This window comes from Phyllobates terribilis, unplaced genomic scaffold, assembly GCF_046119375.1.
Source record: "Phyllobates terribilis strain yellow unplaced genomic scaffold, ASM4611937v1 Scaffold_11__3_contigs__length_659146591, whole genome shotgun sequence".
Classification (NCBI taxonomy): Eukaryota; Metazoa; Chordata; class Amphibia; order Anura; family Dendrobatidae; genus Phyllobates; species Phyllobates terribilis.
In genome coordinates, this window is record NW_027362771.1 from 476,996,632 (window position 1) to 477,013,259 (window position 16,628).

A 16,628-nucleotide genomic window follows, 5' to 3' on the forward strand; every position below is an offset into this window, starting at 1 on the left:
TACTTCTTGTTAATATACAGACCAAGCCCAGCATAAAGATTCTGTTTTGTGGCTTTTTAATCTACATCTGCATCTAAGCATCCAGCTTCATATAACTGAATTTGGGCAGTCCTATTTTTACACTGCTAAAACTAAATTTCCCAGCAGCATCCTGCTTCTCCTCAGTGCTGCAGACCCCTCCCTCTCCTGTGTGCTCCTAATTAGCTCTAACTCTCCGAATTGATGACTTTGAGCTGTGCTGGAAGCTGGCTGACTGATGAATGTGTAAAATAGTACAGGCTTCCAACACAGCTTTGCTATAATGGGCTCAGCACAGTTGCATCCACCATAGATATTTTGCACCTCATGAAGCTAATCTCTATTTAGAATACACTCTATATCCTATATACAACTCTGCCTAACCATATATCGGACCAAACTAGTGCATATTGCGACTTTTTCCACTTAGACCTGAAGCTGTGTGGAAAATCCCCCATGTGCACTAGGACATAGGCTACAATTGGTCTGTTTGCTGCCTGCGTGAGGACCATTGCGCATATGAAAAGCATACGGACTGAAAATACATATATGAAAGTATTCTGAGAGCGGTGGTAGAGCTGCAGCTGAGGACACAAGCCTTGTGGACTTTGACGTTATTTTAGTATCATAAGTGGAATAATAGTAGTATAACCAGAGTAATGACAATAAAGTAGTGGTAATACCACAGGAGAGGTAAGGGTTCTTGTCTGTATATTTCCTTTTCTTAGTAATAGCTTTTAGACCCCTATACATCATTTCAGACCCATAGGGCCCGATTCATCAACATCGGCATTGTTCATGCTGGTTTTGATGAAGAGGTGTGCTGGAGTCAGACACTACTGATTTACAAAGAACGTCGGAGAAGTGTTGTACAGCTGTGTGTTTACCTCGCCAAAAATCCTACTCCAGTCCCTGCTGGAATAAGATTTGTAGCATACCGATCGCCGCTGCTCACCATGAATTTGTTGAGCTGCAGTCACGATGCTCCCGCTCTGATAATTATGTTGGAGCTGGGTGAAAATGTTGAAGAATGCCAAAATTTTCAAAATTTCAGCGTCGAGGTGCACCAAAAATTATGCATCTTTTCAAAGCTTTTTACACTTAAAAGCTTTGATTAATCAAGCCCATAACGTGGCCTTGTCTTCTCACATTGGAAGACATCTAGTCCCTGACAGTTTTTACATGAACGAATGTGACATGTAGTCAGTGAAAACTGTGGAAAAAGATTGACATGTACAATCTCGAATAACTTTGATATTATATGCTAAAGTAGTCAATGTTACCAATGTTCCCGAGTCCTACCCAAATATCTCAGTGGGGAAAACGAGTGCTTTATGATTTAGGGACTATAGCTGTGTGGAAAAAAAGTGCAGAAAATTTAAAATGGTTCAGTAACAAACATATAGAGGATATCTGTGCATGATATTCCCAAAGGACTATTGGCTATTTAGTTCTATGTCCATTCCACACATATGGCGCTCAGATCATTTTTACCAGATTATTCTGTAATTATAGTTGTTGTATTTATATGCAGTGATGTGTAACATATGACTTGTTGGTTCATATATAAACACTTGCAGCAAGTTATATGTTCCTTGTCTAAGGGAACCTTGTCCATAAACATATTAGTTCGGGAAGCCTGGCATTCATTCACTGCATTGCACCATTGTCATGAAATGTGTTTGGATGACGTATTGCATCTCACATCTCAGGAGAGCGTGCACCATAGCATGTAGTGTCCTGCCAGCTGCCTCCTCCTCAGCATTGTCATGAGAGTCAAGAAACTTTGGAGTCTACGTGAAAAAAATACTTTTTCCATTGGATCACGTGCCAGTCCTTGTTCACATAATGCACATTTGTTGCAATTTCCGCATGAGTTTTTTTAGGTCAGACCAGAAATGAATGAAGAAACAAAATGTTAATACTGGGCTATTGTTATGTTACATTTATATTATAATCTAATGTCCAATGCCAAATAACGATTGTACATGCATAGATATAAATTGTTGCTGGATTATCATTAAAGGGGTGGTCTGACATTAACACTTACTTTAATCCTAAATGTCTAGTTAATGGAATAATCTAATCTCTTTTCTAATATACCTTAATTAAAAAGACCCTCTTTATCCCTCTCTACTCCATTTGCTTTATTTTTTTGGCATTCTTCCCATTTGATGACGCTTTGTTTGAAAATCCCTGTGCATGCTGGGATACTCAAATGAGACGTCATCAGGGAGCAGAGGTTGCGGTAATTGTCCCCATCCTGAAATGAGGCGTCATCACTGACATCACTTGTGGGGGTTGGGCTGGTCTATGCTCATATACTTATTGCAATGTGCACTGACAGTGTGCTCTCCTGTCATCTTGTCCCTTCTCATCATTAAAAAGAGTATTGCACACAGACAAGATCCTACTAAGCATACATCGGAATTTAACAACCAACACAACTCAGTAGAGCAGGGACTAGCCCAACCCCTGAAACGGAAGTCACAGATGATGCTTCTTTTCAGGTTTTTAGCAGAGGCTACAGCAGTGATCGCAGCCTCTGCCCTCTGATGGCGTCTCGTTTAAAGAAGTTGTCCACTACTTTTCAGAGTGGTCCGAAACTAACATTTATTTTAATCCTAACTGTCTATGTAATGTAACAATCTCACGGGGGTGGCTCCGGAGCTAGTTCACTCACCACTCTGAGAATACAGATCGGTGGCTGTAATTGCGCCCACAACCCTGACTGACAGCTGGCCCCAATGCAGGTTAGTAACACTATTAGCTTGCATATTAACCCCATGTCTGCATGTTAATAGTGTTTTCTTCTGGTGACAGGTTCCCTTTAAAGAGAACTTTCACCAAATTTTTCATGTTGAACTGGAGACACAATGTAATAATGGCTGCAGAGTGGAATAAAACTTTTTTTTTTTTAAATCTTGCCTCCCTGTTGCAGAGATAATAGAAGTCAAAGTATTTGGCCCCTAATGAGTTAATTTTTGTTAACTTCAAGTAGGTGTTACCAGATAGATATCACTAGTGACATGTGTTTCCCCCTGCATGATGCTAGCCAATCATAAGCAGGCAGCTACACATGTCCCACAATAGCTCAGAACATGTTTTTCACTGTGTCAGATGCAAAAGATACAGTTCTGATCTTCTGGTCTAACCTCCTGCATTAGTCAGCGTGGAGAGAGGGGCAGTACAACTGAGTTTAGCTGTGTCAGATTACAAACCTCTCCTCCTTTCATAGCATTGTAATCTCTGCTGTACTGCCCCTCACCCCAAACTGTCTGCTCAGAGCTGAGAGCTCAAAGTGTCAGTGTCACACTTATGTCTGTTGTGCTCAACTTGTAATCACTCTGCCATCAGATCAGTTGTGCCTGTCATTACATCTTACACACGAGTAACAGGCAGGTTACTCCTGTGTGAGACATAATGACAGTTCTGATATCACCGAAGAGTGATTACAGGTTGCAGGGAGCAGAACAGACATAAGTATGATACTGACACAAATCCAGACAGGCAGTGAGAAATCTGCTCTGAGCTATTGTGGGACATTTTTATCTTTCCTTTGAGTGTTGCTGCCAGCTTATAATTGGTCAGCATCATACATGAGGAAGAAGTATATGCCACTAGTGAAAACTATTTGATAACACCCACTTTGGAATTAACGGAAATTAAGTCAATAGGGGCCAAATACTTTTATTGGTAATATCTCCGCAGCAGAAAGGCACAATTTAAAAAACAAAACCAAAATGTTTTATTCCACTCTACAGCCACTATTACAACCTGTGTCCAGTTCAACATGGAAAATTTGGTTAAAGGTCCTGTTTAATTACTTTTGATTTTTTATTATCTTAACCCCTTTTAAGTTTTTGATTTATACTTTTCTTGTGCCAGACCTGGTAGCATTTAAAAAAAAAAAAAAAAAAGCTAGAAAAGAATGCAAATATTCATGCACCTAATCTGCTATGGAGATGTAGTCAGATTAGGCTAATTTGACAATTGGCAGCTTGCCAGTTTTCATGCTTAATTGATATATTTTTGTTCTTTAAAGAAATCATAAAATCCAAATATCATAAAATGTGAACAAGATTTATAAAATTACACTACATGGACAAAGTATGGGGACCCCTACAAATTACACCTACAGGAGCTTTTCTGACATTCTATTCTAAATCCATAGGCATTAATATATTGTAGGTTTTCAACTCTAACATTTTTCATCTCTCTGGGAAGTAGAGATAATCAGATCAGGCAAAATTTTAATTCCACTGTTCATGTGGGTTTTCTTGGAAAGTTCACTTGGCAGAGAGGTTATTCTGTGTGAATTTAATGCCCTTTTTATTCGCTGGGGTCTCTTCAGCTGTAAAAAGTAAAAAAAATCCTTATACTCACCTCAACTGTCACTTCTCTGACACTTCTGATTCTCACCGTCACTTGTCCAGTTCTCAAAGCATCTTCTGCTGGCCTCCGTTCACGCTGAAATCCCTGAAAGTTCACAGCGTCACAATGAGCACTGTCACATTGTGCAGATATTTCACCACGAGCGGTGGCAAACAGAAGATGCGTCATGGATCGGAGGGGGGATGGAGAGGCCAGAAAAGTAAGGTGAGTATAAGGATTTTTTTTTATTTTTTAACATTTTGATGGCCCTTTACAGTTTTTTGCTGAATCCGCACAGAAGTGAATTACAAAAATTTTCTGCATTTTGGAGAATGTGGATTTTTGAAAAATTTGGTAGAATTTTAATTCCACTTGAATATATTCACTCATCTCTTCTGGAAAGGTTTTCTGAAAGATTTTGGAGTGTGTCTTTGGGAATTTTTGCCCCTTCTTCCTGAAGGCATTTGTGAGGTCAAACACTGATGTTGGGCATAAGGTCTTGGCTCACAATCTCTGTTCTAGCTCATCCCAAAGGTGTTTCAATGGGGTTGAACCCAGATTCATTTATCACACTGTCAGATAGAGAAGTTTGATTCGTCACTCCTCAGAACAAAGTTTCCGCTGCTTCAGAGTCCAGTGGTGGCTTTACACCACTCCATCTGACGCTTGGCATTGTACTTGGTGATGTTGGGCTTTCATGCAACTCTTATGCCATGGAAACTCATGCTACAAAGCAAACAGTTTTTGTGTTGATTAAATGCTAGAGGAGGTTTGTATTTTGCAGTTTCTGCAGAAATTTGACAACTTTTATGCATTCTGCATCTCAGCGACCCCGCTCTATAACTTTACGTGGCCTCCACTTTCTGAATAAATTTCTGTCGTTCCTAAACTCTTCCACTTTTTAACAGTACAGTTGATCATGGAATATTTAGGAAGGGAAAAATTCTTACAATGGTGGAGTATTATTACAGTAACACGTTCAAATTGAAGGAGCCATTCTTTCACAAATGTTTATACATGAAGACTAGATGGTGAGGGGCTGGAGATTAAACACATGTGGAAATGGGATTGAATGCAAAACCCAAATTCAATTATTAAGAGGTATGTCCCAATGCTTTTGTCTCTACAGTAGTCTTAGTAGACTTAAAGAAGTTCTCTGCATTGGACAATCCCTGCTTATTAAAAGAGGATGTTACAGTAATCTGATGACAGTGTGTCTTGCTGGGGCAGTCAGTAATCTGCCACAACCTGTGAAAAATCCTGGAAGACAGTGTTCAATTCTCGCACAGAATTCACTCAAATAAATGGGTCCATGTAACACAGGACAGGTCCTCCAGAATGGGGGATATTCTTTGTACCTGCTCTCCACACTGCGTAATGGATGACCTTGTGAATTTCATATTTTAGTATTATGAAAATAAGTTTTATAAATTGGGCATCCTCTTCAAATTAGGCATACATACAGACTTTTTCACACTGTAGTTTTTTGGTATGCTCCAAGACTATAATGTCTGTCTGATTAAAGTAGATCTCAGTATAATATTGTGTGTTATCAGTGGTATTATTGTTCTAGGAGAAGCAGATAAAGTTCCATGTTTACATGCTGTTCTAAGGACAAATCATTTCAGCTTGTGAAGAAATCTAGCATTTTCCATTTTTTTTAGCAACTTAAAATTGAGAGTTATGAATCTGTATGTACACAAATGAACTCATGCACATGTATAAGTTACAAGAAATCTTACTTTGTGATATATCAGAAGTGCTACATTCGTTTGGTTAGATCTATCAGAAACTGTTTAATTCTCAGACAGTGTATACTTATACTAGACAGTCTTAAAATGCATCCAATTTACCGAATGCTTCATACTGTTTGATAAAACTAACTATAAAGGGATTTTCAAATTTGAGAAACACCTGTGGCCCGGCTTCAGTTTGTTAAAAAAAAAAACCTGTCTTTGCTGAAACCCCCCCAGGTGCAGGGAAGAGTCTTTGCTATTGCTCCTAATGTCTGTTATTGTCTGCAGTGCTGACGTCACATCAACAGCGCTGCAGCCAATCAACTAAGTCAGAGTCACTAAGCTCAGTTATTGTCTGCAGCGCTGTCAATATGATGTCAGAACTACAGACAAAACAAAGACTAGGACCAGCAGCTGAAACTCAGTGTTGGACCTGGGAAGAGTGAGTAAAACCACTGCTTTTTAAAAAAAAAAAAAAAAAAAAACTGCAGCTGAGGGACAAGGGTTTTCTTAAACCAAAAAAATCCTTAATACTTAATATTAATACTGTGGGATTTAAGTTTACATCACCTATCAGTTGGCTTACTTTGTGCCAGAAATATGCACCGCAATTTGACACATTTTTTTCCACATGGTGTAGCATGTTAGGCTATTATTATTGTTCTTATTATTTATTTTTAAATCACCATTGTTTCCATGGTGCTGTATATGTGAAGATGTGAAGAGGGTTTACATACAGATATAAATGATAATGGTCAAACAGTGACAGACTGGTAGAGATTGGTAGAGTGGGGAGAGGAACCAGCCCTCATGGGCTTTCACGGACATATCCTTTACATGGCTGGCCCGATCTGAGAAATCAGCGTTTGAATTAATATCCAAATGAGGCTGTAGATCAGAAATCTCTGTCACTCCAGCTCTATTCCCCCCCAGCTCCGCCTTCTCTTGCTTCACTGACAGCCTCTGTGCTGTGTGACTTCAGGTAAAGGAGTCCTCAGTCACACAGGAGGAGACGGCGCTAGGTGGGGAATAGAGCTGGAGTGACAGAAGCTTCTGATTTACAATATCCATTTGCATATCAATTCAAACATTGATTTTTCAGTAATGGAGGACTGGACTGACCATGTAAAGGTGTTGCTGGACTTGTCTTTGAAAGAGTGGAGAAATCCAGCTGACAGATTGTCTTTAAGCAGGCATCTCAGCAAAATTCATACAATTTAATTACTTGTGGCAGCGATACTCATTTTCCTTACAGAACAAAGCAATCCATTATAAAGCACTATAACCAAATGAGGTGTATAATATCATCCCTATGGTCTCTGTGCTTCAGGCATTTTACACACACATGTCCACACAAAACATAAGGCTAGAAGGATTAAATTAAAACGACCAATACTAATTAAAGAAACAGCTAAAACAACATACCAAGTATTCTACACTGCACTCTCATGTTCATTATTTTTCATTACACTGAACATACCATAAGGATTGCATTGGTCAAAAACTGGGAATCAATGTAATGTTTGCAAAATGCTACAAAAGTTGCCCTCAGCCCAATGTGGGATAGTATATACAGTATGAAGGTGTGAATGGCGGAGCACATATAGAATTAGGACAATATTGGGCTGGACTTCAATGGAGCCACTAGAGAAAGTGATGCTAAGAACAAGACTCCATCTATACAGAATATGTGTAAATTGACTTTTAATTATGCTGTAAACTTTGATGTTATCATTGTATAAACTGGACATAATTTATAATATCCAATAGGAAATTTGTCAAACAACTCAAGACCCTAGTGACATGTAATTGGCTCCAAAACCAATTTAAATGAGTTTGTCTTATGCTGCTTAGTCCATTATTTTGTCACAACCTGGGGCCCAAAGTTGCAAACTGTCAAGAAATTCCAGGACAGTCCATAAAAATTGGTTACTTTTTTGCCCTATCCATAAAAAAATGAAGGCGTCTGTGATTTTTTTGGAGGCTGGAGAAACTTATAGACATTATTTTGACTGTAATTATCATCATTTTCCAATGTACAATGCATGCATCTGATGTCTTCATAGCAGAATTATAGGCTATAGACATATTCTTAATGTTTTATTATGGTTTAATAAAAAAATATTGTTTGTCCATAATTTTTGATAAGCTGTCCATTAAAAATAAAAAGTCAAGTTGACAACCCTACTGGGGTCACCAGATGGTCTTACTATTATAACCCTGTACACCTCTAGTATATCTATTCACAATCATTCTGCAGTGTGAGGCAGGCAGTGGATAATTCATACAATATACAGTAGCTTGCGAAATTATTCACCCCCTTGGCATTTTTTTGTCCCAGTCTCAAATCACTGACAAACTGAAACAGGTTTTGCTCAAGAATATCCCTGTATTTCGCACCATCCATTTCTCCTGGACTCCATTTTTTATGTCCCTGCTACCTAAAAACATCAGTATGATGCTGCGACCATCATGTTTCACTGTGGGGATGGTGTTTTTGGGCTGCTGAGCTGTGTTGGTTTGGAGCCAGACATAGCGTTTACCTTGGTATCCAAAAAATTCAATTTTGGTCCCATCTGACCACAGCACTATCCTCCATACATTTGAGGGGTCTCCCACATGTCTTTTGCAAAGCTCAAAATGAGATTGGGATATATTTTTTTTAATAACAGAATCGTTACTTGTACTTTTCAACAACGTTATCCCTGACTTGTTTGGAGATCTCCTTGGTCTTCACGGTGTTTGGTTAGTGGTGCCTCTTGCTTAGTGGTGTTACGGCCTCTGTGGCCTTTCAGAAAAGGTAAAGTGTATATTAAAATAAACAAATCACCAGGACCTGATGGCATACACCCACGGGTACTAAGGGAACTAAGTAATGTGATAGACAGACCGTTATATCTTATATTTAAGGACTCTGTTGAGACTGGGTCTGTACCACTTGATTGGCGACAGGCGAATGTAGTGCCAATATTCAAAAAGGGAGCAAAAAGTGACGCCGGAAACTATCGGCCGGTGAGTCTGACGTCCGTTGTGGGCAAAATTTTTGAAGGCTTTATTAATGAGGCAATCATGGAGCATCTTGACACTAATAATCTATTAACCCCGAACCAACATGGATTCATGAGGAATCGCTCCTGCCAAACAAACCTGATTGACTTCTACGAGGAGGTTAGCTCTCGAGTAGATCAGGGGGAACCAGTGGATGTCGTGTATCTCGACTTCTCAAAAGCGTTCGATAGCGTGCCACATAATAGGTTGGTATACAAAATGAGAATGATGGGGCTGGGGGAAAATGTCTGCAAGTGGGTAGCTAACTGGCTAAAGGATAGAAGGCAGAGGGTGGTTATAAATGGAATATACTCAGATTGGGTAAGCGTCACTAGTGGGGTACCACAGGGGTCTGTACTAGGCCCAATGTTATTTAATATCTTTATTAACGACATAGTCAACGGGATAAATAGTAAAATATCAATATTTGCAGATGACACAAAGTTATGTAAAACAATTAATACAAAAGAGGATAGTGAAGACCTTCAGAGGGATTTGGATAAGCTGGGTAGGTGGAGCATTAAATGGCAAATGAGGTTTAACGAGGAGAAATGTAAGGTCATACATATGGGAAGGAAAAATGGAAGTCACCAGTACTCACTGAATGGGAAATCATTGGGGAATTCAGAGATGGAGAAGGACTTGGGCATCTTGATTGATAGCAAACTAAATTGGAGTGCCCAAAGTCAGGCCGCTGCTGTAAGGGCAAACAGGGTAATGGGATGTATCAGAAGAGGTATAGCTGCAAAGGATGAGAACATTGTTCTTCCACTGTATAAAGCACTGGTCAGACCACACTTGGAATACTGTGCTCAGTTATGGGCCCCAATATTTAGAAAGGATATAAATGAGCTTGAAAAGGTACAAAGGAGGGCAACAAAATTAATAAAGGGAATGGAGGGACTGCAATACCCAGAGAGGTTGGCAAAACTAGGACTATTCAGCCTGGAAAAGAGAAGGTTGAGGGGGGACATAATAAATGTGTACAAATATGTTAGGGGACAGTATAGAGACCTTGCCCGGGATTTGTTCAAAAGGAGGGATATTACGGTAACAAGAGGGCACTCACTAAGACTGGAAGAGAAAAGGTTTCAGCACCAGCATAGGAAGGGGTTCTTTACGGTAAGAGCAGTGAGAATATGGAATTCACTGAGTGAGGAGACGGTAATGTCGGATTCACTACACCAGTTCAAGCGGGGACTGGATGCTTTTCTAGATACCAGGCAGATTTCTGCATATACTTAAAAATAGAATAAAATAGTAGGTTGATACAGGGATTTATTCTGACTGCTGGTTTCAGAGTCGGGAGGGAATTTTTCCTCAGGTGAAGATTGGCTAAATCATTTGGGGTTTTTGCCCTCCTCTGGATCAACTTTAGCAACTACAGAACTTACAGGTCGAACTTGATGGACGCAAGTCTTTATTCGGCTTTACAAACTATGTATATACTGACAGACCATGTGACACTTAGATTGCATGCAGGAGGACTTCCTTTCACTAAGCATGTGACTTATGAAGGTAATTGCTTGCACCAGAAATGTTTAGGGGCTTCATCGCAAAAGGGGTGAATACATATGCACATGCAATTTTTAGTTATTTGATCCCATAAATTTAATTTATGCATATATTTTTCTCACTTCACCGACTTTGGCTATTTAGTGCTGATGCACAAACCGGATTACAAAAATATGTAAACACAGGTTGTAATGTAGCAAAATAGGTAAAAGGCCAAGAAGGACGAATACTTTTGCAAGCTGCTGTATTTTGCCTGCTCAGTTACCTATAAGCAGTTACCTGTCATAAGAAAACTACAGGCTGCTGTAAATCACGGAAGAAGGTCATTCATTTTGGGGGGGATCAATCATCCACATTTTGATCTCCTACAGCTGTTCTATCATTGTGTAGACAGTAGCTCAGTTTTGGAAATTTTTGGAAATGTTTAACTTTGTAATTGACTTAGTTAAAAGCCCAACTCAAATGTTCATCCACGCAGAATAAATAATCCAATTTTAGCTTTTACTTCTAGTTTAAGACCACTTAGGTCACGCAAACACCTGTCTTACTGCTCTTACTGTTTCGTGCTCTGATGTACAAGTCCTTTACCATGCACCGTTCATAGTGCTGAATAAACATTGTGACACACTGTCTATACATCTTAGCATAAATTAGTTTTTAGTCCAAAAGCCAATTGGGTTTTTAAGTATTTCATAGCAATTAGGATTCATAAACAGTCCTTTCTAACCATAGCACAAGATATATTAAGTGCTATTGATTCCCCTGGGCACTTAGTGAGAATATCCAAAATCAGCACGTTATTTACCGTAATACATTTTCTTTACCCATCTGCCTTCTTCATTATGTGTAGAAGTAAAGTTAAGTGCTGTATTACAAAAAAACAATATTGAAAATTTGGAAATAGACATAATGAATACATTTCACTGCTGCCCTAAATGTATATTGCATACAGGTGTATGTCATAGCATATCGGGGACATCCAGACGATGACCAACATGTCCTGTCGTCGTGCCAGGATGTATGTATCCTTCATCTGGGACACAGCTAAGAGATACAGCTCTTACCAGACACAAAGAATTTCTAAACTTAAGAATAAATATGGTTTATATGAAAAGTCAGCAAAGCGGCTCAAACTTTGCACGTCAAAATTAAATACCTGAGCGTAGATTGCGGAAGGGTTTATTTATTTCACACTGTTATGTATGCGGATGTATATATATGACATCCATGCTGTTCTCTAATGGGCATGAAAAAGCAAATAAACTGACCATGGATCCATGGATTTTACATACAGAGTATTAAAACAACTTTAAACCTGTTTGGACATTTTCCAATAGATTACACCCCGTTTAATAATACATTAGGAACAAATACTATGACCAATTACAAGGGCATATCATCAGATACAATGTAAACTCTTGGAAATAAATAATTGTACAAAACCTTTAGTTCAATGTTACAAAAAAAGTGTATAAAAATCATATTATTTAACTAATACATAACAGTGTAATTATATAACTTCAACATTTCTAATATACTCCTACTAATATATCTGGGAAGATAGCTTTCATACTAATTAATATTTGCAAAATGTTGCATAAAATATAACAATCATAATAATTACACAAACTTTTAATTAAGCCCAATAGAAAAAAATAAACTAAATGCAGATCTATCTATCCTAATATATTAGTATTTAATACTTAAACCTTAGATGTGTTGCCCTATTTTTCTATGTGCGATACAAATGCGGTATTGCCAGATATTTAGTCTTACCAAAGTTGCTTGTGCTTTTGTGCTTCCAGTTGTCCTGCAGAGCTGCGTTTCTCCTCCGGAGCGGTGTGGGGGTCTTTTTATATAGCTGCTCAGCTAACAGCTCGGGAGTGGCTGGCAGCAACAGGACACAGAGAAAACCAGATCTTAAAAAGCATAGAAATCACATAGGGATTCCAAAAGGTTTATAGAGCATCTCATGCCACCAGGCAGGACAGTGGGACACTAATTACTACAACTAAAAAAACAAACTATATTCTTTAACCCCTTCACCCCCGAGTGATTTTCTGTTTTTCGTTTTGTTTTTTTTGCAAAAATGTGCAATTCAACAATGTTTTTTTTTTAATTTTTTTATTTACCAATTTCAATATATGTTAAAACTGACCGGGCAATATGATTCCCCAGGTCAGTACGAGTACGCATATAACAAATGTGTATATATATATATTTTTTTTGGTGAACAAAAAAAATTGTCCAAAATTTTTTTTGCTTTTATCACCATTTTCCGAGACCCGTAGCGCCTCCATTTTTCGGGATCTGGGGCTGGATGAGCGCTTATTTTTTGTGTCCTGTGCTGACGTTTTTACTGACACCATTTTGGTGTAAATTCGATGTTTTGATCCCTTCTCATTGAATTTTATTGCAATTTTGCAACGACCAAAAAAATTAAATTCTGGAGTTTTGATTTTTTTTCTCATTACGCCATTTACCATTTGGATTCATTTACTTTATATTTTGATAGATCGGACATTTCTACATTTCCCAATGCAGCGATACCAAATATGTGTTTGTTTTTTTTAATTGTTTTATTTTGATGGGACAAAAGGGGGCTGATTTGAATTTGTGTTTATTTTTCATATTTTTTAAAACTTTTTTTTTCTCTTTTTACTTTTGAAGCAGCGATCGTCCAATCACCTGTGCTATACATAGCAGGGCTTCTGCTCTGCTATGTATAGCAAAAATCACGAACTCCTATGGGGTTCACAGGAGAATCATGATGATAGGCATGAGGGAGCCCGGATCAAAGGCAGGGACATAGCTAATGACATACATGCACATCAACGGTAGTGAAGTGGTTAAAAAGGGGACATATTTAAATCGGGGACATATTTAAATCTGGTCTAGGCACTTGGGTACCATACACCCCATTTTTTTTAATGCCTCTTTTTTCAAGACTCTCAAAGCTCATTTCTTATTTTTTATATTATGTAAGACAGCCTAATTTTAAAGGTAATAGAAAATTAGAAAATGATAAAAAAAACACACATTCACTTACTACATACAGCTCAAGAGAATGCCAAGAGTGTGCAAAACAGTCATCAAAGCAAAAGGTGGCTACTTTGAAGAACCTAGAATATAAGACATGTTTTCAGTGGTTTCACACTTTTTTGTTAAGTATATAATTCCACATGTGTTAATTCATAGCTTTGATGCCTTCAGTGTGAATGTACAATTTTCATAGTCATGAAAATACAGAAAAATCTTTAAATGAGAAGGTGTGTCCAAACTTTTGGTCTGTACTGTACATCCGCATGTACCTTCACCACATGCAAGAACATATGCGCCAACACTAAGCCCCCCATACACTTTAGATAATGATGGTTCAGCTGGCAGCTACCTTGCCTGACTCTCCCATATACTGTACAAGAATGCTCACTTTGCTGAGCGTTCCTGTGTTCTCCATGAGAGTCGCTGCCAGACATGCAAGCCGGCAGCTTATCTCTGGAATAACAAAAATATCGGCAGTCTAAAATCAGACACGTGTACTCATTATAACCTATGGTACTGCTTACATGTCTGTGCTTTTACACCGACCATGTGTCCATGCAAATCACACAAATACATATCCATTTTTTTCAGGCACTGACAAAGACCAGCACACAGATGGCATCAGTGTACAGTCCGTGTGCTGTCCGTGTTTAACATTGCAAAGTACAGGAGAAGCTTTTTCATTTCTTTCTTTTTTTATCCATACCGGAAAAACATTGATGACACACTGATGGTAAAAATGGATACATGGTTGACACACTGATGACACATAGATGTACAACACCGACACCGGTACTGTTTTTTCACGTATGTGTTTTATACAGACAGGTGGTGGAGGCCTTAGACTGTTGACCTAACCTGTTGATATCGGTGTGTTCAGCCAATGCTTTATACGGCATGCCGCATGCTCAAGTATGTGTAATGTGACGCAGGATGATAGCCGTGGGCGAGGTGCTCATCTTTCACGCCCCGGCATGCTACATGAAAATGGAGATCCTGGCTGGGTGTGTGGACTTTGTCTACGGGGATGCTGTGCCCTTGCAAGCCGCATGATACCATTGACTTTGATTGGCCTTTATCAGATGTTGAAAGGTTCAATGAGCAAGTGCATAATGTCACGAATATTTCCTTTAGAACATGGAGTATCTTTACACACAATCTCTTTCCTTCTCTAGCGTCACTGGTTTCTACCTTAGCTAGTTCCTATGCCTTCATCACAACCCAGCACAGTACTTCGGAAGCTTCCCAGGTCCCTAGTAATGGCACTACAGTTCAGTAAGTGAGAGTCCTGTACTTCAACCCCAGGTTCCTCATCCTTTTCCCCTTAGGGAAGCTACTTTTGCCACTGTGGCCGTTACTTAGCTACTTGGCTTGCTGACGCATTGGAACTACCAGTCTCTTTGTCTCACGTTCCCTGTTCCGTCCTAGCCCGTTACCTGTCTGTCTTGTGAACTCGGGAACGTAATACTAGGCATCCTGTCCCAGGACTTGTCTCCAGTGCATCACTCTGTCCTTCTATCCCTTGTCCTTTCTCTGTTCATGATCACACTATCCACTGCCTTGGTCTCCACTCACGTCATGGACAACCACATCATGTGACTCTGCTCTCTGGTCAGACCATAGGTCTGCTTCTAATGCTCCCTGGGCTCCATCTAACCTTCTGACAGGAAACTGTCTTTGTCCCTTCACTTTAGCCCCTCTAACTCTGGGCTAGTCCCAACTATTAACCCTAACGGTTTCTATTAACTCCCTGCTGCTGGGTAGAACACAACCTATAACTAATAACAGACATTATTAAGCATGTCGCACATCATATTATATTACATTAATGTATACATCTTCAAGGGGGAATGTGGGCAAAACTTCCATCTTTTTACATATGAACACTCATTACACACATACAGTATATGCACATTCACTAACCTACAAGCATGTGCACGTTTACTACAAACTCTCTCATTACATATTGGAACATGTGCACACTGCGCAGTGGTAAAGTGTGACGTACCAGTATATAATGTGTTTGGATTTCTGGACCAAATGACAGCATCATCCCAAGATGTACTAACATTATTGTTCATTTTGTGATTGGATGCGTCTTGTAATCCCTAAATTCAGCTACAGCTCACGTTCACAGTGATGCCTGTAAGAAGAACTCTGTCTGCATACAAGCTATCCCTGCTTAAGAAAACCTTCCTTAAGGCCCCGTCACACTAAGCGAGATCGCTAGCGAGATCGCAGCTGAGTCACAAGTTTTGTGACGCAACAGCGACCTCAGCAGCGATCTCGCTACGTTTGACACTTAGCAGCGACCAGGTCCCTGCTGTGAGATCGCTGGTCGTGTCGGAATGGTCTGGACATTTCTTTGATCGTTGAGGTCCCGCTGGGTAGCATGCATCTGTGTGTTTGACACCTTACCAACGACCTTGTTGACGATTCAGATACAGAAACACATAGGCGTGCATCGTTATACAGATCGTTACGGGTCGCCGCATCGTTGCTGCGTCGTTGGGAAGATCTGACTGTTTGACATCTCACCAGCGACCACATAACGACACAGCAACGATCCCTGCCAGGTCGTATCGTTGTCGGGATCGCTGTAGCGTCGCTTAGTGTGACGGGGCCTTTACTTTCTGGTGTGATAGAATTTTATGCAATTTTCTGACCTCTGTGGCAGCAGCAACAAAACAAACAAAAAAGACAAACATTCCTTTTAGTGCTGCCCCCTAAATTCGTCTGCCCTGGGCACCTGCCTTCAACTGCCTAGTGGGAAATACATAGAAACATAGAGCTCAGGATAAGGTACAAAAGACAAAGAAACTTCTTATTTTAATCTAAAAAATGATCATACTGTTTTTGAATGTGTTTCCAAGACCTGAATGTTCCCATTTAATC

General features: G+C 39.4%; 1 protein-coding gene across 2 annotated transcripts in view; it reads right to left on the reverse strand.

The window, feature by feature from the left end:
- CILP (cartilage intermediate layer protein) overlaps positions 1-12,570 on the reverse strand; it is a 68,329-nt gene extending 55,759 nt beyond the window's left edge. For both annotated transcript variants that reach the window (XM_073653415.1, XM_073653414.1), the window contains exon 1: positions 12,468-12,570. The gene's annotated coding sequence lies outside the window, so the exon portion shown is untranslated. The remainder of the gene's footprint in view (positions 1-12,467) is intronic.
- Between the last annotated feature and the right edge of the window lie 4,058 nt (positions 12,571-16,628).